The sequence below is a fragment of the Callithrix jacchus genome, chromosome 7 (genome assembly GCF_049354715.1).
Source record: "Callithrix jacchus isolate 240 chromosome 7, calJac240_pri, whole genome shotgun sequence".
Taxonomy (NCBI): Eukaryota; Metazoa; Chordata; class Mammalia; order Primates; family Cebidae; genus Callithrix; species Callithrix jacchus.
This window is the reverse complement of record NC_133508.1, coordinates 37,380,537-37,408,367: the sequence shown is the minus strand read 5'-3', so window position 1 is coordinate 37,408,367 and position 27,831 is coordinate 37,380,537. Positions and strand designations below refer to the sequence as shown.

The 27,831-nt window shown below is 41.0% G+C and overlaps 1 pseudogene across 1 annotated transcript in view; it reads right to left on the bottom strand.

Moving 5' to 3' along the window:
- The window catches only part of LOC100895136 (ribosome biogenesis protein BMS1 homolog), a 95,927-nt pseudogene that overhangs the window by 38,751 nt on the left and 29,345 nt on the right, over nt 1-27,831 (bottom strand). Inside the window, exons 9-21 of the transcript XR_013520434.1 lie at nt 27,181-27,371; nt 26,917-27,097; nt 26,628-26,686; nt 24,761-24,884; nt 23,681-23,824; nt 23,069-23,244; nt 18,742-18,903; nt 18,037-18,305; nt 15,235-15,393; nt 13,555-15,012; nt 13,252-13,461; nt 12,343-12,440; nt 9,301-9,404 (exon numbers count right to left, since the gene is read on the bottom strand). The product of XR_013520434.1 is annotated as a ribosome biogenesis protein BMS1 homolog (transcript). The remainder of the gene's footprint in view (nt 1-9,300; nt 9,405-12,342; nt 12,441-13,251; nt 13,462-13,554; nt 15,013-15,234; nt 15,394-18,036; nt 18,306-18,741; nt 18,904-23,068; nt 23,245-23,680; nt 23,825-24,760; nt 24,885-26,627; nt 26,687-26,916; nt 27,098-27,180; nt 27,372-27,831) is intronic.

The following is a 27,831-nucleotide window of genomic DNA, read 5'->3' as shown; positions in this document are numbered from 1 at the left end:
TTCATAAAGTGTCTGTTCATATCCTTTGCCCAATTTTGAATGGGCTTGTTTGATTTTTCCTGTAAATCTGTTTGAGTTCTTTGTAAATTCTGGATATCAGCCCTTTGTCAGATGGGTAAACTGCAAAAATGTTTTCCCATTATGTTGGTTGCCGATTCACTCTAGAGAGTGTTCCTTTTTGCTGTGCAGAAGCTGTGGAGTTTCATTAGGTCCCATTTGCCTATTTTGGCTTTTGTTGCCAATGCTTTTGGTTTTGTTCATGAAGACCTTGCCTACTCCTATGTCCTAGATGGTTTTGCCTAGATTTCCTTCTAGGGTTTCTATGGTGCCAGGTCTTATGTTTAAGTCTTTAATCCATCTGGAGTTAATTTTAGTGTAAGGTGTCAGGAAGGGGTCCAGTTTCTGCTTTCTGCACATGGCTAGCCAGTTTTCCCAGCATCATTTGTTAAACAGGGAATCCTTTCCCCCTTGCTTTTGTCAGGTTTATCAAAGATTGTATGGTTGTAGATATGTTGTGTTGCCTCTGATGCCTCTGTTCTGTTCCATTGGTCTATATCTGTTTTGTTACCAGTACCATGCTGTTTTGATTACTGTAGCCTTGTAGTATAGTTTGAAATCCGGTAGTGTGATGCCCCCCACTGTGTTCTTTTTGCTTAGAATTGACTTGGCTATGTGGGCTCTCTTTTGGTTCCATATGAAATCCATGGTGGTTTTTTCCAGTTCTGTGAAGAAAGTCAATGGTAGCTTGATGGGTAGAGCATTGATTCTGTAAATTACTTTGGGCAGTATAGCCATTTTTACGATATTAATTCTTCCTAACCATGAACATGGAATGTTTCTCCATCTGTTTGTGTCCTCTCTTATTTCGTTGAGCAGTGGTTTGTAGTTTTCCTTGAAGAGGTCCCTTACATTCCTTGTGAGTTGTATTCCAAGGTATTTTATTCTTTTTTTAGCAATTGTGAATGGCAATTTGTTCTTGATTTGGCTCTCTTTAAGTCTGTTATTGGTGTAGAGGAAGGCTTGTGATTTTTTCACATTGATTTTATGTCCTGAGACAATGCTGAAGTTGCTTATCAGTTTCAGGAGTTTTTGGGCTGAGGCGATGGGGTATTCTAGGTATACTATCATGTCATCTGCAAATAGAGACAATTTGGCTTCCACCTTTCATCTTTGAATACCCTTTATTTCTTTTTCTTGCCTGATTGCTCTGGCTAGAACTTCCAGTACTATATTGAATAGGAGTGGTGACAGAGGGCATCCTTGTCTAGTGCCGGATTTCAAAGGGAATGCTTCCAGTTTTTGCCCATTCAGTATATTGGCTGTTGGTTTGTCATAAATAGCTTTTATTACTTTGAGATACGTTCTGTTGAAACCGAGTTTATTGAGGGTTTTTAGCATAAAGGGATAAATTTTGTCAAATGCCTTCTCTGCTTCAATTGAGATAATCATGTGGTTTTTGTTTTTGGTTCTGTTTATGTGGTGAATTACGTTGATAGACTTGCGTATGTTGTACCAGCCTTGCATCCCCGGGAGGAATCCTACTTGATCATGATGAATAAGTTTCTTGATTTGCTGTTGCAATCGGCTTGCCAATAATTTATTGAAGATTTTTGCATCTATGTTCATCATGGATATTGGCCGGAAGTTTTCTTTTCTTGTTGGGTCTCTGCCGGGTTTTGGTATCAGGATGATATTGGTCTCATAGAATGATTTGGGAAGAATTCCTTCTTTTTGGATTATTTGGAATAGTTTCAGAAGAAATGGTACCAGCTCCTCTTTGTGTGTCTGGTAGAATTCGGCTGTGAACCCGTCTGGACCTGGGCTTTATTTGTGTGGTAGGCTCCTAATTGCTGGCTCGACTACTGACCTTGTTATTGGTCTATTCATAGTTTCAGCTTCCTCCTGGTTTAGGCTTGGGAGGACACAGGAGTCCAGGAATTTATCCATTTCTTCCAGGTTTACTAGTTTTTGTGCATAGAGTTGTTTGTAATATTCTCTGATAATGGTTTGAATTTTTGTGGAATCTGTGGTGATTTCCCCTTTATCATTTTTTATTGCATCTATTTGGTTGTTCTCTCTTTTCTTTTTAATCAATCTGGCTAGTGGTCTGTCTATTTTGTTGATCTTTTCAAAAAACCAGCTCTTGGATTTATTGATTTTTTGGAGGGTTTTTCGTGTCTCAGTCTCCTTCAGTTCAGCTCTGATCTTAGTTATTTCTTGTCTTCTGCTGGGTTTTGAGTTTTTTTTATCTTGCTCCTCTAGCTCTTTCAATTTTGATGATAGGGTGTCAATTTTGGATCTCTCCATTCTTCTCATATGGGCACTTATTGCTATATACTTTTCTCTAGAGACTGCTTTAAATGTGTCCCAGATATTCTGACATGTTGTGTCTTCGTTCTCATTGGTTTCGAAGAACTTCTTTATTTCTGTCTTTATTTCGTTGTTTATCCACTCAACATTCAAGAGCCAGTTGTTCAGTTTCCATGAAACGATTCTGTGTTGGTTTCTGAATTCTGAATTCTAACTTGATTGCATTATAGTCTGAGAGGCTGTTTGTTATGATTTCAGTTATTTTGCATTTGCTGAGCAGAGCTTTACTTCCAATTATGTGGTCAATTTTAGAGTAGGTGTGATGTGGTGCTGAGAAGAATGTATATTCTGTGGATTTGGGGTGGAGAGTTCTGTAAATGTCTATCAGGTTTGCTTGCTCCAGGTCTGAGTTCAAGCCCTGGATATCCTTGTTGATTTTCTGTCTGGTTGATCTGTCTAATACTGACAGTGGAGTGTTAAAGTCTCCCACTATTATTGTGTGGGAGTCTAAGTCTCTTTGGTAAGTCGTTAAGAACTTGCCTTATGTATCTGGGTACTCCTGTATTGGGTCCATATATATTTAGGATCGTTAGCTCTTCTTGTAGTGATCCTTTTACCATTATGTAATGGCCTTCTTTGTCTCTTTTGATCTTTGTTGCTTTAAAGTCTATTTTATCAGAGATGAGAATTGCAACTCCTGCTTTCTTTTGCTCTCCATTTGCTTGGTAAATCTTCTTCCACCCCTTTATTTTGAGCCTTTGTGTATCCTTGCATGTGAGATGGGTTTCCTGGATACAGCACACTGATGGGTTTTGGCTTTTTATCTAATTTGCCAGTCTGTGTCTTTTGATTGGTGCATTTAGTCCATTTACATTTAGGGCTAATATTGTTATGTATGAATTTGATACTGCCATTTTGATGCTAGCTGGCTGTTTTGCCCATTAGTTGTTGTAGATTCTTCATTATGTTGATGCTCTTTAGCATTTAGTGTGATTTTGGAATGGCTGGTACTGGTTGTTCCTTTCTATGTGTAGTGCCTCTTTCAGGAGCTCGTATAAAGCAGGCCTGGTGGTGACAAAATCTCTGAGTACTTGCTTGTTCGGAAAGGATTTTATTTTTCCTTCACTTCTGAAGCTCAGTTTGGCTGGATATGAAATTCTGGGCTGAAAATTCTTTTGTTTAAGGATGTTGAATATTGGCCCCCACTCTCTTCTGGCTTGTAGAGTTTCTGCCAAGAGATCTGCTGTGAGTCTGATGGGCTTCCCTTTCTGGGTGACCTGACCTCTCTGGCTGCCCTTAGTATTTTCTCCTTTATTTCAACCTTGTTGAATCTGACGATTATGTGCCTTGGGGTTACTCTTCTTGCAGAATATCTTTGTGGTGTTCTCTGTATTTCCTGCATTTGAGTGTTGGCCTGTCTTGCTAGGTGGGGGAAATTTTCCTGGATAATGTCCTGAAGAGTATTTTCCAACTGGGATTCATTATCTTCGTCACATTCTGGTACACCTATCACACGTAGGTTAGGTCTCTTCACATAGTCCCACATTTCTTGGAGACTTTGTTCATTCCTTTTTGTGCTTTTTTCTCTGATCTTGGTTTCTCATTTTATTTCATTGAGTTGATCTTCGACTTCTGATATTCTTTCTTCTGCTTGGTCAATTTGGCTATTGAAACTTGTGCATGCTTCGCGAAGGTCTTGTATTGTGTTTTTCAGCTTCTTTAATTCATTCATATTCCTCTCTAAGTTATCCATTCTTGTTATCATTTCCTCGAGTCTTTTTTCATATCTTTTTTCAAGGTTCTTAGTTTCTTTCCATTGATTTAAAACATGTTTTTTAGCTCAGAAAAGTTTCTCATTATCTGCCTTCTGAAGTCTAATTCCGTCACTTCGTCACAGTCATTCTCTGTCCAGCTTTGTTCCCTTGCTGGTGAGGAGTTTTGGTCCTTTCTAGGAGGCGAGGTGTTCTGGTTTCGGGTGTTTTCCTCCTTTTTGCGCTGGTTTCTGCCCATCTTTGTGGATTTATCCACCTGTTGTCTGTGTATTTGCTGACTTTTTTATTGGGTCTCTGAATGGACACCCAGATTGTTTATGATGAAGTATTTCTGTTACTTGGTTTTCCTTCTACCAGTCTAGCCCCTTCGCTGTAAGACTGTTGAGGTCCACTCTAGGCCTTGCTTGTCTGGGGTGCACCTATAGCAGCTGCGGAACAGTGAGGGGTGCTACCAGTTACTTTTTTTGCTATCTTTGTCCTAGAATGATGCCTGCCAAATGTCAGTCTTTTGGATACAGAGGGGTCAGGGAGCTGCTTGAGGAGACAGTCTGTACTTTATAGGAGCTCAATTGCTGAGCTGTGAGCTCTATTGTTCATTCAGGGCTGTTAGGCTGCTATGTTTAATTCTGCTGCAACAGAAATCATAAAAAAAAAACCCTTTTTTTCCCAGCTGCTCTTTCTGAAGGGGTTGGGCTTTATTTTTGAGTGTCCGCTGTGCTGGCCTGCCCAGCTAGGAGGCAGTCTAGTCACTATTTGCCTGCCGAGGCTCCACCCCGCTGGTGTGAGGTTCGCCCTGTTGCTGCAGGCTCTGCCCTTCTGCTGCGGTCTCCACCCTGCTGCCACGGGCTATGCCCTGCGGCGGAGTCTCTCTGTTGTACTGGGTTGCCTTGGCAATGGCAGGCTGCGTCAGCAATGGATGTGTACCTCAGTAGGGGCTGATTGCCTCAGTAATGGCGGACGACCCTCCCCCACGGAGCTGCATTTTAAGGGAACATCCTCACTGGGAGCGTTTGGAATGGCCGTTTTGTTTGTCACACTGCGCCATCCCAAACTCTGTGTCCCTGGGATTTCCTGGGCTGGCTCACTGTCCAAGTCCCATTCAGTCTCAAGTTCAGCCCTCTCATGTCTCAGTTTGCCGGTTCAACAGGGCACCCGTAACAGTGCGCTTTTGTATGGAGCACTGTAGAGCACCTCTGCGCTCCGGCGTGGGCCGCAGCCGCACCGGCTGCCAGCTACACCAGCCAAAACCTCTGCCTGGCATCCCATGTCTCTTTTAGTTGCCTGGCATCCCATGTCTCTTTTAGAATTTCCCCGTTCTGTGGGCAACTAAGATCAATCTGGAAATGTGTCCCCAACTCACCCTCTTTGCACATCCAGTGAGAGCTTCAATCGGGTTTTGGTTTTTTATCCAGTTTGCCAGTCTTTGTCTTTTGATTGGTGCATTTAGCCCATTTACATTTAGGGTTAATATTGTTATGTGTGAATTTGATACTGCCATTTTGATGCTAGCTGGCTATTTTGCCCATTAGTTGATGCAGATTCTTCATTTTGTTGTTGCTCTTTAGCATTTGGTATGTTTTTGGAATGGCTGGTACTGGTTGTTTCTTTCTATGTGTAGCGCTTCTTTCAGGAGCTCTTGTAAAGCAGGCCTCGTGGTAGCAAAATCTCTGAGTACTTGCTTGTTTGCAAAGGATTTTATTTCTCCTTCACTTATGAAGCTCAGTTTGGCTGGATATGAAATTCTGGGTTGAAAGTTCTTTTCTTTAAGGATGTTGAATATTGGCCCCCACTCTCTTCTGGCTTGTAGTGTTTCTGCCGAGAGATCTGCTGTGAGTCTGATGGGCTTCCCTTTGTGGGTAACCAACCTTTCTCTCTGGCTGCCCTTAGTATTTTCTCCTGCATTTCAAACCTGGTGAATCTGACGATTATGTGCCTTGGGGTTGCTCTTCTTGTGGAATATCTTAGAGGTGTTCTCTGTGTTTCCTGGACTTGACTATTGGCCTGCCTTGCTATGTTGGGGAAATTTCCCTGAGTAATATCCTGAAGACTATTTTCCAGCTTGGATTCTTTCTCTTCGTCACATTCTGGTATACGTATCAAACGTAGGTTAGGTCTCTTCACATAGTCCCACATTTCTTGGAGACTTTGTTCATTCCTTTTTGATCTTTTTTCTCTAATCTTGGTTTCTCATTTTATTTCATTGAGATGATCTTCGACTTCTGATATTTTTTCTTCTGCTTGGTCAATTCGGCTATTGAAACTTGTGCATGCTTCACGAACTTCTCGTGTTGTGTTTTTCAGCTTTTTCAATTCATTCATATTCCTAAGTTATTCATTCTTGTTATCATTTCCTCGAATCTTTATTCAACTCTTTTTTCAAGGTTCTTAGTTTCTTTGCATTGATTTAGAACATGTTCTTTTAGCTCATGGAAGTTTCTCATTACCCACCTTCTGAAGTCTGATTCCGTCATTTCATCACACTCATTCTCCGTCCAGTTTTGTTCCCTTGCTGGTGACGAGTTTTGGTCTTTTGTAGGAGGCGAGGTCTTTTGGTTTTCGGTGTTTTCCTCCTTTTTGCACTGGTTTCTTCCCATCTTTGCGGGTTTATCCACCTGTCGTCTGAGTAGTTGCTGACTTTTCGATTGAGTCTCTGAGTGGGTGCCCAGATTGTTGATGATGAAGTATTTCTGTTACTTAGTTTTCCTTCTTACAGTCTAGCCCCTCTGCTGTAGGACTGCTAAGGGCCACTCCAGGCCCTGCTTGTCTGGAGTATACCTGTAGCAGCTGCAAAACAGTGAGGGGTGCTACCAGTTTCTTCTTCTGCTATCTTTGTCCCAGAGTAATGCCCGCCACATGTCAGTCTGATCAGTCCTTTTTGAGGTAACTTTTTGGATATACAGGGGTCAGGGAGCTGCTTGAGGAGGTGGTCGTTACTTTATAGGAGCTCAAGTGCTGAGCTATGAGCTCCGTTGATCATTAAGAGCGGTTAGGCCAGTACGTTTAAGTCTGCTGCAGCAGAACTCATAAAACCCCCTTTTTTCCTAAGATGCTGTGTCTCGGGGAATTAAGGCTTTTTTTGTGAGTATCCATTGCACCTTCCTGCCCAGCAAGGAGGCAGCCTAGTCACTATTTGCCTGTCAAGGCTCCGCTCTGCTGCCGCAGGCTCTGCATTGTTGGCAGAATGTCTCTGTTATGGCGCGTTGCCTTGGCAATGGCAGGCTGCATCAGCAATGGGAGTGTACCTCAGTAGGGGCGGTATACCTCAATAATGGCAGACACCCCTCCTCTACTGAGCTGCACCGTCCTGAGCTGCACCATCCTGGGTTCAGCTGTGCTCGCAGTGAAATTCTCAACCCCAGGTGTTTTGAATCGCCATTTTGTTTGTCCCTGTGGGGTTGGGACCCACCGAGCCTGTTCACATGGCTCCCTGTCTCAGAGCCCTCTTTTTATTTTTTTAAGTAGAATGGTTGTCTCTCTCCCAGGTGTTTCAGTTGGCTGCTGATATGGCACTGGGATCTGTGTGATTTCCCATGCAGTGACCCACCATGCCAGATTAAACGTCTCTTCCTGGTAATCTCCTGCTCTGGCTCACTGTCCAAGTCCTGTTTAATCAGATGGATATGCTAATCTGCCCTCCCACATCTCAGATTGCTGGCTTAACAGGGCATCCCGACCAGTGCATTCTGTGCAGAGTGCCACTGCACTGTGGCATCGGCCAAAACATCCATGCAAGCCTTAACAGCTGTGCTGGCATCCCGTGTTTCTCCTACAGCTGGGAATATGCTTGTTCTGTGGGCAACAGAGATCCATCTGGAAAGGCAGATTGAACTCACCCTCTGTGTCTTCACTGAGAGCTGCAATTTTGATTTGCTCCTACCGTGCCATCTTCCATATGTATTCTTTCAATCATTATTTTTAAACAGATAAAAAAAAACTATGAATTTTTTTTATATCTAGTGTTTTTCTCTTAATAGCACATTGTGAAATTTTTTTTTATTTCAGACCCATCACAATGGCTCATGCCTGTACTCCGAGAACTTTGGGAGGCCAAGGCGGTTGGATCATTAATCAGGAGTTTGAGACCAGCCTGGCCAATATGGTACAACCCTCATCTCTATGAAAAATACAAAAATTAGCCAGATGTGGTGGCATACACTTGTAGTCCCAGCTATTTGGGGGGCTGAGACAGAAGAATCACTTGAACCTGGGAGGCAGGGGCTGCAGTGAGCCAAGACTGTGCCACTGCATGCCAGCCTAAGCAACAGAGACACTCTTTCAAAAGAAAAAAAATGCAAAGAAAAAAAAATATATATATTCACACACACATATAAAATCTCAAAAACAAGAGATCATTTATGAAATCATTTTAAATGACAAGATAATGTTTAGTAAATAATTTAATTACTATTATACTTTTTGTAGATTGCACAAAGCATTCAAATAAATGAAGAATTAAAAAAGTATTACTTGTATAATAAATTTTACTATTTTATTCAAAAATGTAGAACTATATATATAAAATATAAAATCCATTTCTAACTATGAATCATGTTAAAGATAATTTAGAAGCTGCTGATTTTGATTTCCGTTGCAAATTTTGCAAAAATTTTTTTTTTAAGGCAGACTCTCCCTCTGTCACTCAGGCTGGAGTGCTGTGGTGCAATCTCGGCTCACTTCAACCTCTGACTCCCACGTCCAAAGTGATTCTCCTGCCTCAGCCTATTGAGTAGCTGAGACTACAGCCACCTGCCACCATGCCTGGCTAATTTTGTGTTTTTAGTAAAGACAAGGTTTCTCCATGTTAGTCAGGCTGGTCTTGAACTCCTGACCTCTGGTGATCGTCTTGACTCAGTCTCCCAAAGTGCTGCGATTATAGGCATGAGCCACAACTCCTGCCTAAATTTTGCAGGATAATAAGTAGCCTTTTGAAGTACCGCTGGGCACTTGTCTGGTTGTTTTTCTTTAGGTTAACATGCCAGCAATAATTCTTTTTGACTTTCTGACCAAGACAGCAGTTTATATCCAAATAATTCAACTACTCTACTTCATCCTTAAGCCACTTGAATTGAAGTAAAAAGGAGGAAAAAGCCACTACTGTGACTGCCTACACTTCTCCCAGCATGGCCTTCTGTGAGACGTGGGGCAGCCGAGACCAGGAACTGTTCAAGTGCACCAGGCCCCATCTTTCTGTGCTAACTCACCTTCCTCAGGTACTCACATGAGAAATGGCACTGACTTTACGTGCTGCTGCAGTGCCTTGGTGAGCTGACCCTGGTCATGGGACAGGAACTGTGGGGTCAGGACAATAAAGGGCTTCACCACCTACAGAACAGGAATGGAAGCTCATGGTGAGGGCCAATCTATCAGATAATTAAATTTTTAAGAAGTTTGGTGATGCTTGAGTCTATAGTGGTCAGGAGCATGGGGGCCACAGAAAAGGTCAGAACCAAGTTCAAATTCCTGTACTTGGAATTTTGACTTCATGGCATGCAAAATTAATTTACCCCTCTTCATTTCAGTTTTCTTTTGTGTGAAATGGAAACAATTTTATTCCTCATTTAGTTTCTGTCAAGGATTCTAAAACTCCCAACTCATTTAAATGTATCATCATTTCTGTCATAACTAGTGGGATCAATTTCACTATTATTGGATACACAGTTCTGTGCCAGAAACCTACAAAAAAGAAAATGTTACGTCCAAAAAGTGTCAGTGATTTTTCATTGCTATATTATTAATCATAACTATATTTAATCCACAAGGCCTTGTGCATGGCAGATACTCAATAAACACTTGTTTAATGCATATGGGCTCTGCAGCCACACTGTTTAGGTTCTATTTGGCCTTCACCACTTATTAGCTGAGTGATGTGGGCAAGATAATTCATGTCTTTACGTCTCTGTGTCCTTCTCTATAAAAGACATATAATAAGAATCCCTAGCTCCTTAGGTTGTTTCCAGGGGTGAGTGATTTGGCAAATAGTAGGGGCTTGTTAAATATTAGCTGTGATAAACTCCTTCCAAATCGTCCTTTTCAGAGCCACAGAGGAGGTCATAGTGCTACCTGGGGACCTGAGTGTAAGTAAACATGATCACCAACATGCTGTCTCTCCACCATAGGTCCGAGACTGGGTAGTTACCTCCTAGAGGTTTCTGCTGCATCTGCCTTCTCAGTGCTCACATAAAGATCTTTGTATTTTTTTCCTCACATTTCCACAGATGGGGTTCAGGTTGCCCAATACAGAGGGTGATCCACACAGGGCAGTGACTGCCTGTGCCAGCCCTGCGATGTCACTGGAGGACCACTGTTCCTTCCTTCTCATGTTCTGGGTAGATGCCAGGGCTGGGGTGACTCATGCCCTCAAGTTTCTTGCTTCGGAGGGTCATATATTCTTTTGGCAAAGAAGGCAAAGGTCACAGGAAGCCAGAGACCCGTGATCTCTCTGTGTCGCAGGTTCAAACTATAAAGACCTGAACACTCTATGCTAATAGCCCAAAGCTCAGGTGCTCCCCAGGGCTTCTCACCTCATGGCCTCTGCTGAGGGAGGATGAATCCTATGTCCTGCCAGAGCTTTGGGAGCCTGTAGCAAGCAGCCTCCCTAGCACAAAATCTTTTGGAAACCTCGAACTATGTCTAAAACATTTCTGTACATTTTGCATCCTATTTCCCACATGTCAGCATGTTTTAGTAAAAAAAAAATTCAATTTCCTAAATATGCAAGAAAAATGGATATTGTAGGATAATGTGACCTTTAAACACATGTTATTTAGGCCGAGCATGGTGGCTCATGCCTGTAATCTCAGCACTTTGGGAGGCTAAGTTGAGTGGATCACCTAAGGTCAGGAGTTAGAGACCAGCCTGACCAACAAGGAGAAACCCTGTCTCTACTAAAAATACAAAATTGGCTGGCATGGTGGCATATCACTGCAATTCCAGCTACTCAAGAGGCTGAGGCAGGAGAATCACTTAAACCTGAAGATGTGGAGGTTGCAGTGAGCTGAGATCATGCCATTGCACTCCAGCCTGGGCAACAAGAGCAAGAATGGCCTACCTGCCACTAAGTAAATAAATAATTAAGTAAGTAAATAAGTAAATAAAGGCTGGCGAGATGGCTCAGTCCTGTAATCCCAGCACTTTGGGAGGCCAAGAAGGGTGGATCAGGAGGTCAATAGATCAAGACCATCCTGGCCGACATGGTGAAACCCCGCCTCTACTAAAAATATAAAAATATTAGCCAGGCTCAGTGGCATTCGCCTGGGGTCCCAGATACTCCAGAGGCTGAGGAGGAAGAATTGCTTGAACTCAGGAGGCAGAGGATGCAATAAGCCAAGATTGGGCCAGTGCACTCCAGCCTTGTGACAGAGCAAGACCCCGTCTAAAATAAACAAATCGGCCAAGCGTAGTGGCTCATGCCTGTAATCCAAGCACTTTGGAGGCCAAGGCAGGTGGATCACTTGAGGGCAGGAGTTCAAGACCTGCCTGACCAATATGGTGAAACCCCATCTTTAAAAAAAAAAAAGAAAGAAAAAAGTAAATAAGTAAATAAATGCAAGACTGCCTCTAAATCATTATACAGATAGTTAAGAAAATGAATAAATGCAAGCCTGCACACAAATGCGTAAGTATAAAAATAATGTTGTGAGCCTGGGTTTAAATAAGATAAACGAGTAAACGTGAGCCTGCCTCTAAATAATTAAATAGCTAGATAGATAAATACATAAATCCAAGCCTGCCTCCAAATAAATAAATAAATAAATAAATAAGACCTGCTTCTCCATAAGTACATAAGCAAACAAATAAATGCAAGTCTGCCTCTAAATAAATCAATTAACAGATAGATAAACAAATCAATAAACAAGAAACCCCACTTGGTGGCTTATGTTTTTAATTCCCCACCCACTGGGAGCCTGAGCTGGCTATATCACCTGAGGTCAGGACATCAAGACCAGCCTGGCCAAAATGCTGAAAGAATCCCTGTCGCTATTTAAAAAAATAATAAGATGAAAATAATTAAATAAATAAATGAAAATCTCAATAAATAAATGCAAGCCAGCCTTCCTGCCTCTAAGTAAATAAATCTGTAATTATGAATAAATAAATAAATAAAGGCCAGGCAAGATGGCTCAGTCCTGTAACCCAGCACTTTGGGAGTTTGAGACAGTTGGAACACGAGGTCAAGAGATCAAGACCATCCTGGCCAACATGGAGAAACCTGGTCTCTACTAAAAATACAAAAATATTAGCCAGGCATGGTGGCACACACCTAGGGTCCCAGTTACAAGGGAGGCTGAGGCAGAAGAATCACTTGAACCAAAGAGGGGGAGGTTCCTGGGAGCCAGGACTGTGGCACTGCACTCCAGCCTGGAGAGAGAGAAAGAATCTGTCTAAAATCAATCAATCAATCAAGAAATGCGAGCCAGCCTCTAAATCATTCTACAGATAGTTAAGAAAATGAATAAATGCAAGCCTGCACACACATACATAAGTATATAAATAAATGTTGTCAGCCTTGATCTAAATAAATAAATGGGTAAATGTCAGGCTGTCTCTAAATAATTAGATAGCTAGATAGATAAATACATAAATCCAAGTCTGTCTCAAATATAGAAATAAATAAAGTAAATAAATACAAATACAAACATTAGCCAGGAATGGTGGTATGCACCTGTAATCCCAGCTACTCAGGAGGCTGAGACAGGAGAATCACTTGAATCTGGGAGGCAGTGGTTGCAGTGAGCCAAGATTGTGCCACTGGACTCCAGTGTCGGCAAAAGAGCAAGACTCCATCATATATATGACCAAAAATCAAGAGGTAGAAGAAAATGTATTTGTCATGATGGTTATCAATGGTCTCCGGGTGATATTAGCCATCCAAATTAATATATATTTTTCAATGATATTAAATAAATATCAGTGCACTTCATAGCCAGACTTTTTTTTTTGAGACAAAGTGTCTCTCTGTCACCAGACTGGAGCACAGTGGCACAATTTTGTCTCACTGCAACTTGCGCCTCCTGGGTTCAAGTGATTCTCTTGCCTCAGCCTTCCAAGTAGCTGGGACTACAGGCACACACCATGCCCTGTGAATTTTCAGTAGAGACAGGGTGTAGCATTACTTTTACAACAGAACAGCCTTTAAGAGGACATGGATCACAAAAGGAAAGGAACATACTTGAGTGCTGACTATATGCAAGGCATTGTTTTAGACACCAAAGCTGTCTTCTCATTTAATCTCTGCAATCGCTGTGTGAAACAGGCACTATTCCTGACTTAAGATTTTGACACTGAGGCTCAGAGCAATCCATAAAACAAATGACAACGTGGGTAGTCCCAGTCATTGTCCGTGTTTTTAATCCCATGTTCAGTATCATAAGCATCTACCCTTTAGGAAGAAGAAAAGGCATAAAAAGAATACAATAGTAAAAGAAATAAAAATTTCAACAAAGAATAAAAGGAAAAATAGCCATTCTCTTACCTCTCTGGATGGGCATGGAACTTCACCAGACTGCTAGAGAGCTGTCTCTTTGCTTCTAAGTCCTCATTGAGCTGACTCTGTTCATCTACTAGTCCTTCTAGCATCAGCAGCAACTGAGAAAAGAGAGAAGCAGCAATACACAAATGGCACAGTGAGACATGCAGCCAAAGTTCATCCAGGGAAATGAGAAAATGCATTAGTTTGTACTATGACTTAAAAAGCCTGCTATCTTATTACTTTAGCTTTTGATAATATTGCATAGTTTTCAAATCAATGTCATATTCACAATTTTTTTAATCTTTAAAACCCTGTAAGGTAGAATTCAAACATGGGAGCAAAAAGGAGAAAAAGGAGAGAGAAGCTAGAAGCACAGAAAAGCAGCTAAGAGAAAGGAGTAAGAGGAAAATGGGACAGGCAATAGGGAAACATATATCATAGGAGTTACCACTATTCTTCATTCATTCAATAAATATTTATTGAGCACCTTCTATGGGAAAGACTCTGTTTCAGGTTCTAAGGGAAGCCTACTATCTAGTGGAGGAAAAAGACATCCATTAATCACAGACGTGTGCCATTGTGAGTGTAATAGTCCTATAAAGATAATGAGATATGATTATGTATAACAAACAAAGAGCTGTTTAAGGTAGAGTTGAAAGCCAGAATGGAGTGGGATGAGTATTTAGTGAGAGAGATGCTAATGGAGATAGGGAGTACAGGCAAGTAAGTCTGTTGGAAAAGAAAGGTTAAACAGGGTGTAGCTACAAAGAAAGTTGGGGCAAAGGCAGGGGTTTCTTTCTCTTTTTTTAAACTGGGAGACATGTGAACATGGCTAAATGCAGATAGAGGAGAAAGATTCAGTTGAGACAGAGATGACTTATCTACAAGTGTGAGAGATAACTATTGATATGTGTCCAAAATAACTGCTGCTCTTTACAGAACCACACATCAGAAAGAGGCATCTATAGCTGCTACTGATCAAAGTAGGAAACTTTAGAGTAGTTTCCCAAGGAAATACCACTTATGAAAAACCAATACCATGGTTTATTTTACAGTAGAAAACCAAGGTTTGTGCTGGGTGTGGTGGTATGCACCTGCGGCTCCAGCTACTCAGGAGGCTAAGGCAGGAAGATGCTTTTGAGCCCCAGAGTTTGAGGCTGCAGTGAGCCATCGTGGTACCACTTCACTCGAGCTTGGGTGACACAGTGAGACACTGTGTGTGTATGTGTGTGTGTGTGTGTGTGTGTGTGAGAGAGAGAGAGAGAGAGAAAGAGAAAGAGAGAGAGAGAGAGAGAGAGAGAGTCAGTCAGTCTATATTCCAATGACTTATCTGTTGTCTTTGGTTTCCTGAAATTTCTTGACCCTAGGATTCTACTGAAGCAAATTTTTCCCAAAGTAATACTTTCTGGGTCAGGCATTCCACAGCTGGTACATCAAGATAACCAGTTGTGTTTTCAGGTCCTAGAAGTCAAAACATAAGTGTAAACATGAAAATAGTAATAAAAGTATTATTCAGTTTAGGAGCAGAGGAACAAATGCTCTTGAGACAGTCTGCCTATACTTTTAATTGGGATACTGATAAGCACTTGGCAAGGGATTCAATGTGTGCATAGTGTCTGAAGATGCCCTACAGGTAATCTGAGATGTGAACATTTCCAATGATCTGTAAAAATATTGAAGGACCTTTATGAGGTCTTCTTTAATCTGTATTTTCCTGGTCTGAGGCTCCATATCAGCATCCTGCACCTGCAGCTCTTCTTCCCACACTTGGGGCTCTTCTTCCCACACCTGGGGCTCTTCTTCTTGCACAGCCATCATGGATTGTAGAGCAGAAAGTTCCAACTGTGAATAGAGGAAACAATATCTGCCATGTTTACATTTTAACACACAGGCAAATGCTTTTGCATATCATATCACTATCAGCCAGTAATGCAAAAGAAAATGAGACAAGAACAGGGCTCTGCAAGGGCTGTTCCAGAGCCCTTGCAACTTGAAGAAGATAATAAAGGAAATTTCAGGCAGGGGAGAAGTGTCTCCTCAGTGTTACTAGCCCAATTTCTGAGAGAAAAAAGATGGTAAAATACTTAACTCCCAGCCACGTGTGGTGGCTCACACATGTAATTCCAGCATTTTGGGAGGCTAAAGTGGGTGGATCACCTGAGGTTGAGAGCTTGAGACCAGCCTGACCAACATGGAAAAACTCTGTCTCTACTAAAAATACAAAATTAGCTGGGCATGGTGGTGCATGCGTGTAATCCCAGCAACTTGAAAGGCTGAAGCACAAGAATCACTTGAACTCTAGAGCTAGAAGTTGCAGTGAGCTGAGATTGCACATAGCACTCCAGCATGGTGGCTCACACCTGTAAACCCAACAATCTGGGAGGCCAGGGCGGGCAGATCAACTGAGGTTGGGAGTTCACCACCAGCCTGACCAACATGGAGAAACCCCATCTCTAGTAAAAATACAAAATTAGCTTGGCATGGTGGTGCATGTCTGTAATTCCAGCTGCTTGGGGGGCTGAGGCAGGAGAATTGCTTGAACCCAGTTGCAGATATTGTCTGCAACTGTGCTTAAACATTCTTTTATGTCCCCATTGCTAAAGAATTTCACTCTTATGGCTAAAATATAAAACTATACAGTTTTTATAAATACTTATTTGCAATGCTTCTCTTTGAACAAATTTGCTTGTTGTATAAGATACTTGCTGATCACCTTGTAAACTACTTAACTATAAAACATGGTACGACTTAGAGTGTCTTGTATATTTTAGTTGTAGTTTTGCATTTTAAAATGTATCAATTATGCTATATAACAAATTAGTTTTAAATTAGTTTATAATTTTGATGGGCTATTTGTCAGTCCCCAGGTCTATCAGCATACTAGATGATGAAATTCATAATAGCTCTTGAGGAATAGAGAAACATTTACACCCAGAGTTGCTCAGAAAGTTCTGGGCATGTTCCAGCTGTCACTTCCCAGGTGGAACCAGCCCTGACAGGATTCTCACATCCCTTCCCTTCTTACGAGACACGACACTGAGCACCTGCCCACTGATAGGTTTAGGCTTTTAGAAAGCCTCTCAGACTAGGTCAGCTTCTCACAATCCTGCCAACCCTCTTTGGCCCCTATGATGTTGTAAAGGCAATGTGGCACTCATCTCAGTAGTGCACATACTAAAACTGGAACAACACAGAGGTCAGTACAGACCCGTGCACAGATGACACAAATTCATGAAGTGTTCCACATATGTGTATTTTTTGAAACAGGGTCTTGCTCTGCCACCCAGGCTGGAGTGAAGCATGCTATCATGGCTCATTACAGCCTCAACCTCCCAAGCTCAAGTGATCCTCCTACCTCAGCCTCCCAAGCAGCTGGAAATTCAGGTGCACAGCACCACAACTGGTGAATTTTTGCATTTTTTGTAGAGATGAATTTTCGCCATGTTGCCTAAGCCGGTCTCAAATTCCTGGGTTCAAGTGATCCTCCTGCCTCAGTGTCCCAAAGTGCTGGGAATACAGGAGTGAGTCACTGTAGCTGTGTTCCATATTTCTACACACACCTGCACACGTTGAGTATATGTTGGAAAAAGTAAAACCAGGGAAATGTGAATGAAATCAGTGGGCTGTATTGATGTCAATATCCTGATTGTGGTGTGTGTGAAATGTTACCACTGAGAGAAACTGGGCAAAGTATATAATGTATGTGACTCTATGATTACATCATATAGAATTTGATTGCACATAACTATATCAACATGCAATCATAAAATACATAACCTATATAATAGTTATTGATTATATCAATATAATGTTTAATTTTAAAAAGAGTAATGTAGCGAGGCAGGTAGAATGCATGAACATATGGGAAGCCTACCTCACTGATACATAAAATTTCCTTGGTCTCTGCACCTGAGACAACAATCTCCTGGTCTAAAGCTTTAAAAAAAAGTACTTATTGTTACCTCATTACTATACTAATGTGCAAAACATATGAAATAAGATAGAAAATGTCCACAAGGGCTAGTGATCAAAGGAAATAACAGACAAAACCTCTCGCCAAAAAAATACTATACAGCCTTCTCTAAAATTTTACATAAGAGCTGAGGGTTCAAGTGAATATTTCTGTCCCTTCTGGAAGATACCTCATGAAGGTGATAGAATAAATAATTCTCCACAAAGAATTGACAGGCATTCATCCCTAGTGAAAACTACTAAGTCACAACCAACAAAATATTTTAATGATATTTTTATAGTACAAATAATTAAACTGAGGCAGGCAGAGGGAAGTAGGAGAATCCACATAACCATAGCTATATCACTTTAAATCTTGACAGCCCCGGGTGCTGAAAATGAACCCGGGTCCCAGCAGCCAAGGCTTCTCTGTTCCTCCTCTCACAGGCACAGCCTGGGTAAAGACATCTCTTGGGCTCTTGGCCCAACTTGTCATTCACAAGCATTCCAACTGTGATGTTTGAAACTATCTACCTCTGCAGATCCAGGGAAGTCCCTCCAGTCCAAAGGCTCACTGCAGCTGCCCCTCAGCCCCCTTCAAACTGGACTTCTGGTTTCTTCTTTCCTTCTGCCCCTGAATTCGGAAAAGCTTCTTCCTGAGGTCCTTCTGCCACTTCAGCTTCTCCTCTTCCTCCTTCTGCCTGGCTCTGAAGTGCTCCTTATTGTGCAGGTGCCACTGCTCCTTGGCCTTCTTCATCTTCTGACTATGCACGGTACTCAAGAGCATCCAGCAGCGCGAGGATCTAACAAGGACAAAAGCCGGTGAGCATCAAAATACTCTCTCAGCCACCGTACACTCACATCCTAAGCACTAAGACTAGGGGCAACCCATGATCCAAATGAATATTAACTGCATGAAAATGCATCCTGTGCTTGGAAGTCATTGTTGGCATGGAGACATAGGTGTGATTACATTTTACCTTTAACACCGCTGTTCATCATTCTGTGGACACTCTACAGCTAACCAAGACAGAAGGGTTCCCCAGCTATGTGTCTGTTAACCCCCATTCAAAAGCACAGGCAGAGCAAGACCAGGCAAAGGAAGGGAAATGGACTCTGGTTCTTCCTAAGTTTCAATGCCCTGAATAACTGAGACTGCAGTAGAAACGTGAAGTGTGCTGCTGATAGTGTTCTCTTCCCATCTAAATGCAGCGTGCAGTATGGCATGGGCAACAATACCTTTCCTTCATGAGCCTCACGTACGATGGCTGGTCTCTGCCTGTCCTTTGGTACCTTGCCTGCCTTTGTTTGAATCTTGGGATTGTTCTTAAATGGCAGGGCCTTCTGCAAGGCTTTTGGAATGTGCAGTGAATTAAAATGTTTCTTTTGCCTCAGGATTGGCTGAAAAGAAAAATTAAGACTGTGACATATTCAAATTATAATCAATGTGCATTTAAAACTTCTGCATAAAATCTCATTGGGTTGACATTTCCACAAGATCAGTAAAAAGAATCCACTGGGCCTGAGAAATCAGGGCTCAACTATCTGCCAAATATGGACTGTCTCAGCGGACACCCACAATTCTCAGTAAACAGAGGAACAGAGAGCTTATACTTACAACTCTCCCCCAAAACCCACTGCATCCATTTCTATGGTATGGAATTATGGGGTTTCAACAGAGCAGATCAATAGGCCCAAGGTTTCTTTTAATGAAAATCTCAGGCCTTGTCTTTTGGCCACTGAGGTGGTTGTTTCCCAGTCTACCAGAAATAATCTAGCTTTTTTCATCTTGACTATCAACCACTCTGGATATTTTTTTTTAGATGGAGTCTCACCCTGTCACCCAGGCCAGAGTGCAGTGGCATGATCTCAACTCACTGCAACCTTCACCTCCCGAGTTAAAGTGAGTCTCCTGTCTCAGCCTCCTGAGTAGCTGGGACTACAGGCACACCCCACCATGCCCAGCTAATTTTTGTATTTGCAGTAGAGACATGGTTTCACTGTTTTTGTCAGGCTGGTCTCGAACTCCTAACCTCAGGTGATTCTCCCACCTTGGCCTCCCAAAGTGCTGGGATTACAGGCATGAGCCACCACACCCCACCCACTCAGGATTTAAGGACAGTTCTTCCTTCAATCAGCAGCCAAAGTGTCCTGATATCTGATTCTAATTAAGAAGTTTCACTTTTTTCTATTTCTGATGGAAGGCTGGCTGAAAGAAGGGAGACTCAAATGACAGATGAAGGCAAAATACTCTACTAAATTTTCAAGGTAATCTCAACTTCTGTTTAATCGAGCTGACGCACATTCTTAACTGCCTCATAAACACTGTTAATAAATTCAAAGTTTTGCCCTAGGCTTTTATTAAAGTCAACTATATAAAAAAAGTTTCTCCTATGTCTGGAAATTTATTATTAAAGACATCATCTTAATAATCTTCCATATTCTCTGTTTAGGAACCCAAATTGTTTTCAAATTCAAGAATTCAGGGAAACCCTACTTCTTACAAAAGAGTAGAATGAACAAGGGGCACTAAAGTGTATTTTAATAAAAATTCATGTAAGATAGTTCAAAATTTCATTAACTATTTTATATAAAATAAAAGCCGAGGAGACTTTTGTTTCTAGCAAAGTGGCAGACTGATGCTTTTAACAACCCTCTTATTACAAAACTGAATACCCCACAACAAAGAACAGATCTTTTCAAATGCATTGTTAGGCTTTGAGGAGAATAATGAAAGTTCTAAGAAACAAACTTCTAAACTAAATAAAAACAGAAGTCCAGACAGGCACTGAAAAACCTAAAAGAAAAAAAAAAACCTGAACAAGCCAGCTGTTAGCAAGCATGAGCAACAGCAGGAACTCTTTAAGCTGCTGCTGGTGGTGGAGGCCAAACCACTGCGCCCCCCAGAACATGACACAAAAACCTCAGCACTGAAGCAGAGTACAGGTGCCCTGGACCCCCTACCCCATCCAGGAAGCCTCCAGCAGAAGTGTGTGTGCCCCTGAACACCTGCAAGTCCTATATCCAGACCTTAGTGTTCAGGGCCATGGGACGACGACCAAAAATTGGAAACCATTTTACCCACCAATGGATAAATGGTGACACATTTGTATAATGGAACTCAACAATGACAATAAATGAACGTCTGCCATAGACAGGAACATGGATGTGTCCAATAATACTGAATCAAAGAAGCTAGGCTCAATAGAACGTGCTATATTTTATAAAAGTCAAAACTAGGCCGAACAAATCCATGTCAGGAACTGGGAAAGTGGATATTTTGGGGGGCAGTACAACAGTGCCTGGGAGAGGCCACAGGGCGAGGCTAATGCTTGGTCTGGGGTGTAGCAGCTTGGTGTGCCACACAGTTCATCTGGCTGCACAATTAGGATTTGGGCACTCTTCTGTATGTACATTAACATTTCAATCAAAAGCTTATTGAAACATTCAAACTTCCAAAAAATTCAGATTGCTTCAACAGAAACCTAGCTGACAAAGAAATCAAGAAAACAATCATATTTATAATTGCATCAAAGAAAAACAAAAACTTAGGAATAAATTTAACCAAGAAGGTCAAAGATGTGTACACTTAAAAATCATAAAACATTGATGAAAGAAATTTAGAAATGAACAAACAGAAAGATAGCCTATGTTTATGGATCAGAAGAACTAACATTGCTAAAATGTACACACTACCCAAAGAAAATATACAGATATAACATCATCCTCATCAAAGTTCTGATGGCATTCTTCAGAGAACAGAAAAAAAAAAAAAAACCTGGCTCACGTCTATAATCCCAGCATGTTCGAAGTCCAAGGCAGGCAGATCACGAGGTCAGGAGTTGAAGACCAGCCTGGACAACAGTGAAACCCCGTGTCTACTAAAAATACAAAACTTAGCCAGCCATGGTGGCATGTGCCTGAAGTCCCAGCTACTTGGGAGACTGAGATTGCAGTGAGTCGAGGTCATGCCACTGCACTTCAGCTTGGGTGACAGAGTGAGACTTCATCTCATAAAAACAAAAACAGAAACAACACACACACACACAAACCCCAAAACAAACAATCCTGAAACTCATATGGAACCACAGGAAACCCCAACAGCCAACAGATTACTGTGAAAGAAAAAGATGGATCCATCACACCTCCTGATTTAAAATTGTATTACAAAGCTATAGTTAACAAAACAGTATGATACTGGCAGAAAAACAAACAAACAAAACAGACCAATGGTATAGAACAGAGACCTTTGAAATAAATCGAAGCATACACTGTCAACTAATTTTTGACAAGGGCAAACAAGACAACACAATGAAAAAAAAAGACAGTCTCTTCAATAATAGTGCTAGGAAAACTGGATTTTCACATGCAAAAGAATAAAATTGGATCCTGATCATATACCATACACAAAAATCAACTCAAAACAGATAAAAGACCCAAATAAGACCTGAAACCATAAAAATCCTAGAAGAAAACAAAAGGGGAAAGCCTCTTGACATTGGACTTAGTCATAATTTTTTGGATTTCCCACCACAAGTGAGGCTACAAATGCAAACATTTAAAAAAAAGGAGGACTGCTCCAAACTAAAAAGCTTCCAAACAGCAAAGGAAACAACTGACAAAATGAAAAGGGAATCTACAGACTGGAAGAAATATTTGCAAACCACATACCTAATAAAGTATTAATATCCAAAAACTGGTAAAGAACTCTTACAACTTAATAGCAGACAAACGAGCCAGTTGAAAAAATGGGCCAAATAAGAAATGACCAGTAAAAACTGGGAGATGTACAATAAAAGGTACAAAGCAGCAGACATGTGGGATCAACAAGGTAGAGATCTAATGTACATCATGAGGGCTACAGTTAATAAAAATGTATTGTCTTTGGGATTTTTGTTAAATAAGTAGATTTTAGCTGTTCCTGTCACACAACAAAATGTAACTATGTGAGATTTGCTTCACTATAGTAACCAGTTTACTATCTATATGTATCCTTTAAGATCATGTGGTTAACCTCAAATATACAAAATAATTCTTTTTTTTGAGATGGTGTTTTGCTCTTGTTGCCCAGGCTGGAGTGCAATGGTGAGATCTTGGCTCATTGCAGCCACAGCCTCCCAGGTTCAAGCAATTCTCCTGTCTCAGCCTCCCGAGTAGCTGGGACTACAGGTGCATGCCACCACGCCCAGCTAATTTTTTTGTATTTTTAGTAGAGATGAGGTTTCACTGTGTTAGCCAGGATGGTCTAGATCTCCTGACCTCATGATCCACCCGCCTTGGCCTCCCAAAGTGCTGGGATTACAGGCATTAGCCACCATGCCGGGCTATAAAATTTATTTTAAAAAAGAAAAGTTTGTCTTCAATCAAGAAAGAAACACTATTACCACTTTTTGATGTTCTGTTCCAAAATATTCCATTTTGGAATATACAACTGTTCAGTCAAATTCAATGTTAGACTTTATACTTGAACATTCAAAGCATGTAAGACATTATAGAAAAATGTCTATGTGACTCCCTGTCTGCAGAGCACAGGCTGCATCTGCACTAACACACACACGACTGCTACCTTATACAGAGAGTCCTTGTTTGCCTTTAGTCTGTTGCCATGGGTGAGCCTGAGTTGACCTGTGGTCCGCATTCCTGACCAGGTGTCTTTTTCACCCACTGGTTTCAACAAAGATGTTACTGGGTTATAGAAGGCTGGGACTGAAATCGAATACCAAGTTCACATGAACACAATATCTGAAAAGAGAGGTACTTTACTTTAACATTTTCAAAAGAAGATTCACATCCATATTGCAAAGAAACAAAGAAAAAAAGCTGCACTCCAAACTTCTTTACCTGGTGGCAAAGTATGTGAAGAGAAAGCTCGTTAAGTCACACTGCCACATGTCTACCTATGCAACTATCTTGCATGTTCTGCACATGTACCCCAAAAGCCTAAAATGCAATTTAAAAAAAAAGAAAAGAAAACTACTCTCATAGATCACAGAACTGTTACTGGCTGTGACCAGGGAGCTGCAGACACAAGGTGCATGGGCACACCGCATACAACTGGGAGATCTAATATTGGAGCTGCTCAACTCTCTAGAGACCTGACTCTAGCTTCTGATCACACTGGCTAGAAGTCAAGCATGAATGGTAGTGCCCTTCCCTGAACACCACACTAGACACTGACCGCTCAGCAGCTTATCCTCAAAGCTGGCCTGGAAAGCTTCTTCTGGAGCCCGGAGCGCTTTCTTGATCTGCCCTTTTATCCCACTGACAGTTCAAATCATAGCACCTTCAAATCTGGCCACTTCCAAGGCAGAATTAAACATTCACTACAGGCATAGCAAGATAAAAACACACATACTTTATACTTTATGCTTTATATGTTTATATGCTCATATACTTTATGCTTTACTTCTTATCTGAAACATACATCACTGGTTAAAGAACAAAAACAATGCACTGACAGGTGATAAAATAATCAAACTGTACTTGCCCTTGAAAGTTGAATTACTACCTCAAAAATAATACAACCATTTCATTTTTCCCAGAATAACCATGTGGGTTTATGGGCATGCTCATCACTGCTGTCTGTGTGGAAGAGAAGATTAAAGAGGGATTTACTGAACTGAACTGGCCTAGGCAGCCTTTGCTGACATCTCTCAGACTGGACCACAGCCCAGATCCTTTTACTCAGGTGCATGCACTTAGAACATAAAAACAGTAAGATAAATGCCAGTGGTATTATTACTTTATGTTGCAAGAATATTTTATGATCTTAATAACTTTGTGTTTTTAATGGAAACATCCCCACTAAGGAAATTGTCAATAAATGCTGCTCAAACTATTCTCCTCAGATACTGGAAACCAGTAAATCCATTTCTCTGTACCCTTGCCAAGTTGTCTGCAAATGCTTTGTCTATTTTCCTACTGAATGGTTAGACAAACTTGTGATTTCTTTCCCTTTCTTAACATGAATCCAAAAAGTAGAAAATAAAACCCAGTGGATAAAATGATGTATTGTCAATATGAGTTCTGCAGCAGTCTCACATGGAAGTCATGAGTAATAGCCTCAATTCCTAAATAGCTGTTACTACTGCTTTTTTGAGCATAAGTAACACAGAATATAGAGAGCAAACGAAGAAGATATGAGGCTGATAAAAAATTTCAAATACATTTCTAACAACATGAGGCCCATATTTTAGTATTTCATTCCTTTTCTCAAACAATGTGGACATTTATAAAGATGAGAATATTTAGATACAGAGCTTAATAAATGAAGTGTTCTTGAAAATTTTATATGGAAAACCAGTTAGCTTTAATTTCTTCACAATTTTTATGGATTTATCCAGATCGAGGACAATTCCTGTGGCAGCTATCCAGAAATCAGGTTAACAGGAACCCCAAAATTTGAAAATAGGAATAATATCAGCAAAAGACAAACTTCAATTCTATGTGACACAATAAATTACCAAAGTGAATTTTATTTACAATAGCTAAGAAAACCAAGAGAGACCATCTGAACTTGCAACCCAGTGGTTTGATAAAAGCAATACAAAACTTTAAAATTGGTGAGCCAAATTTTGGAGTATATAGGTAAATTTGTATCCAGATGTAAATGTTCATATCCAATATGTAAACCTAGAATCTAAAATTAATGGTTTGCTCTATTTCTTTTTTTCCTTTTCCTTTAAGGCCCTACCACTCCACAGGGAACTGGTTTCTTGGCAATACAGTCTGTCAGTGGCATGATGGTAACTAATTTGGATAATTTCTTCTACAGACTGGTTTGAGAAATATATCCTGATTGTGGGTTATTATGTACATGAGACTTTAAGTTGAAGATTACTCACTTTTTGTAATACAAAGTAAATTTCCCTTTGCTTTTAATCTTCCTACATCCTTTTCAGTAGGGTGTGGGAGTATAGGAGTATAGTCATCCTAACAAGGATGACTTAAGACTGGGTGCAATGGCTCATACCTGTAATTCCAACACTTTTTGGGAGGCTGAGGTGGGTGAATCACGAGAGGTCAGGAGTTCAAGAACAGCCTGGCCAAAATATGGCAAAACCCCATATTTGTATCTACTAAAATACAAAAATTGTCTGGGCATGGTAGTGTGTACTTGTAATCACAGCTACTTGGAAGGCTGTCAGGAGAATTGCTTGAACCCAGGAGATGAAGTTTGTGGTCGGTGGAGATCACACCACTGTACTCCAGCTTGGACAACAGAGTTAGACTCTGTCTCAAAAAAACAAAACAACAACAATGAAAAAGGATTACTTGAGTACTTTCCTGAGACTGATTTCAGAGGAACAGAATTCCACTATAATAATCTATTTGTGTAATCCCAGCACTTTGGGAGGCCGAGATGGGTGGATCATGAGGTCAAGAGATCCAGACCATCCTGGTCAACATGGTGAAACCCCGTCTCTACTAAAAATACAAAAAATTAGCTGGGCATGGTGACGCATGCCTGTAATTCCAGCTACTCAGGAGGCTGAAGCAAGAGAATTGCCTGAACCCAGGAGGTGGAGGTTGCAGTGAGCCGAGATCGCGCCACTGCACTCCAGTCTGGGTAACAAGAGTGAAACTCCATCTCAAAATAAAAAATAAATAATCTATTTGGAATGAAATGGAAAAGAAAAAAGCAGTTGCAATGTTTAGGAAATTAAACTTTGGATCTATTCCATCTGCTCACTATTCTTCTTTCTTCTCTATTAAATAGGACCAATAAACCTTGCCCTGCCTGACTTGACTGTTCAAATGAAAATGGAATGAACAGACTGCTACTCCAGCATGGCCACAGGGAGCCTCATGTCTGGCTAGTCTCTGACAGCTCTTCACAACCTCAGTAGTGCTTAGCACATGGTGAGCACTGCTTAAGTACTTGCTTAGATAAATACATCCAAAAAATGCACATAAATAGAAAATGTCTTCAGTACCATAATCCTCCCCTCCTATACTCCCACACCCTACTGAAAAGGATGTAGGAAGATTAAAAGCAAAGGGAAATTTACTTTGTATTACAAAAAGTGAGTAATCTTCAACTTAAAGTCTCATGTACATAATAACCCACAATCAGGATATATTTCTCAAACCAGTCTGTAGAAGAAATTATCCAAATTAGTTACCATCATGCCACTGACAGACTGTATTGCCAAGAAACCAGTTCCCTGTGGAGTGGTAGGGCCTTAAAGGAAAAGGAAAAAAAGAAATAGAGCAAACCATTAATTTTAGATTCTAGGTTTACATTTACATCTGGATACAAATTTACCTATATACTCCAAACTACCTTCCCTCCCCAGAAAAGAGAAAAATCTTAGGAGTAGAATTTCATGAAAGGAAAAGCACAAAGCTGTAATGATGCAGACTGTAAGGTTTAACCTCGGCAACAAGCAACTTATTGTAGTCATATTTTACCCCAAAAGGTTGCTCCGCAATGCATGTGCTGTGGCGTGTACTTTAGAAGCCTTTGCCATCCATTGTGATCTTCGATATAGTAGAGTCGGATGGTCTGAAACCTCCTCCACCCTACAGAAAATATGATTGGATCTCGGGACTTGAGGATTTTCTTATACCAGTGATGTTTCTTCAGACACATCTGAGGGGAAGAAAGGGTAAGATGACTGATGGAGGGGAAATCCACAGAGTCTCAGGCACCAAATACACAGCAAAGGGACCCACCTGCACGTATCCAACATTGCCCTTACTGTTGCCCAAGCCACCCAGGATAATGGGGTAATGGGGGGGTCAAAGTTCTGCACAAATTCACAGGAAACATTTTCAATCTTGACGCAGATGTACATCCCAGGTCCAAAACCATCATACTGAACTCTGGCTTCATCATCTTGATCCTCAAATTCTGCATGGTTCAGCTATACATGACAGGGAAAAAAACATTATCTGTAATAAACATAAGATTAACATGAACAAATTAGCAACTTCTAAGTAAAGAACTGTTGACAGAATTATGTAGGCTTTAACCTATTAAAAATACTACACATTTGTCTTGGCACAGTGGCTGATGCCCATAATCCCAGCACTTTGGGAGGCAGAGGTGGGTGGATCACTTGAGGTCAGGAGTTTGAGACCAGACTGGCTAACATAGTGAAACCCTATCTCTATTAAAAATATAAAAATTAGCTGGGCGTGATGGCGTGTGCCTGTATTCCCAGCTACTCAGGAGGCAGAGGTGAGAGAATTGCTTGAACGCAGGAGATAGAAGTTGCAGTGAGCTGAGATCATGCCATTGCACCCAAGCCTGGGCAACAAAGCAAGAGTACATCTAAAAAACAAACAAACAAACAACTACTACACATTTTACCTCTACAGTCT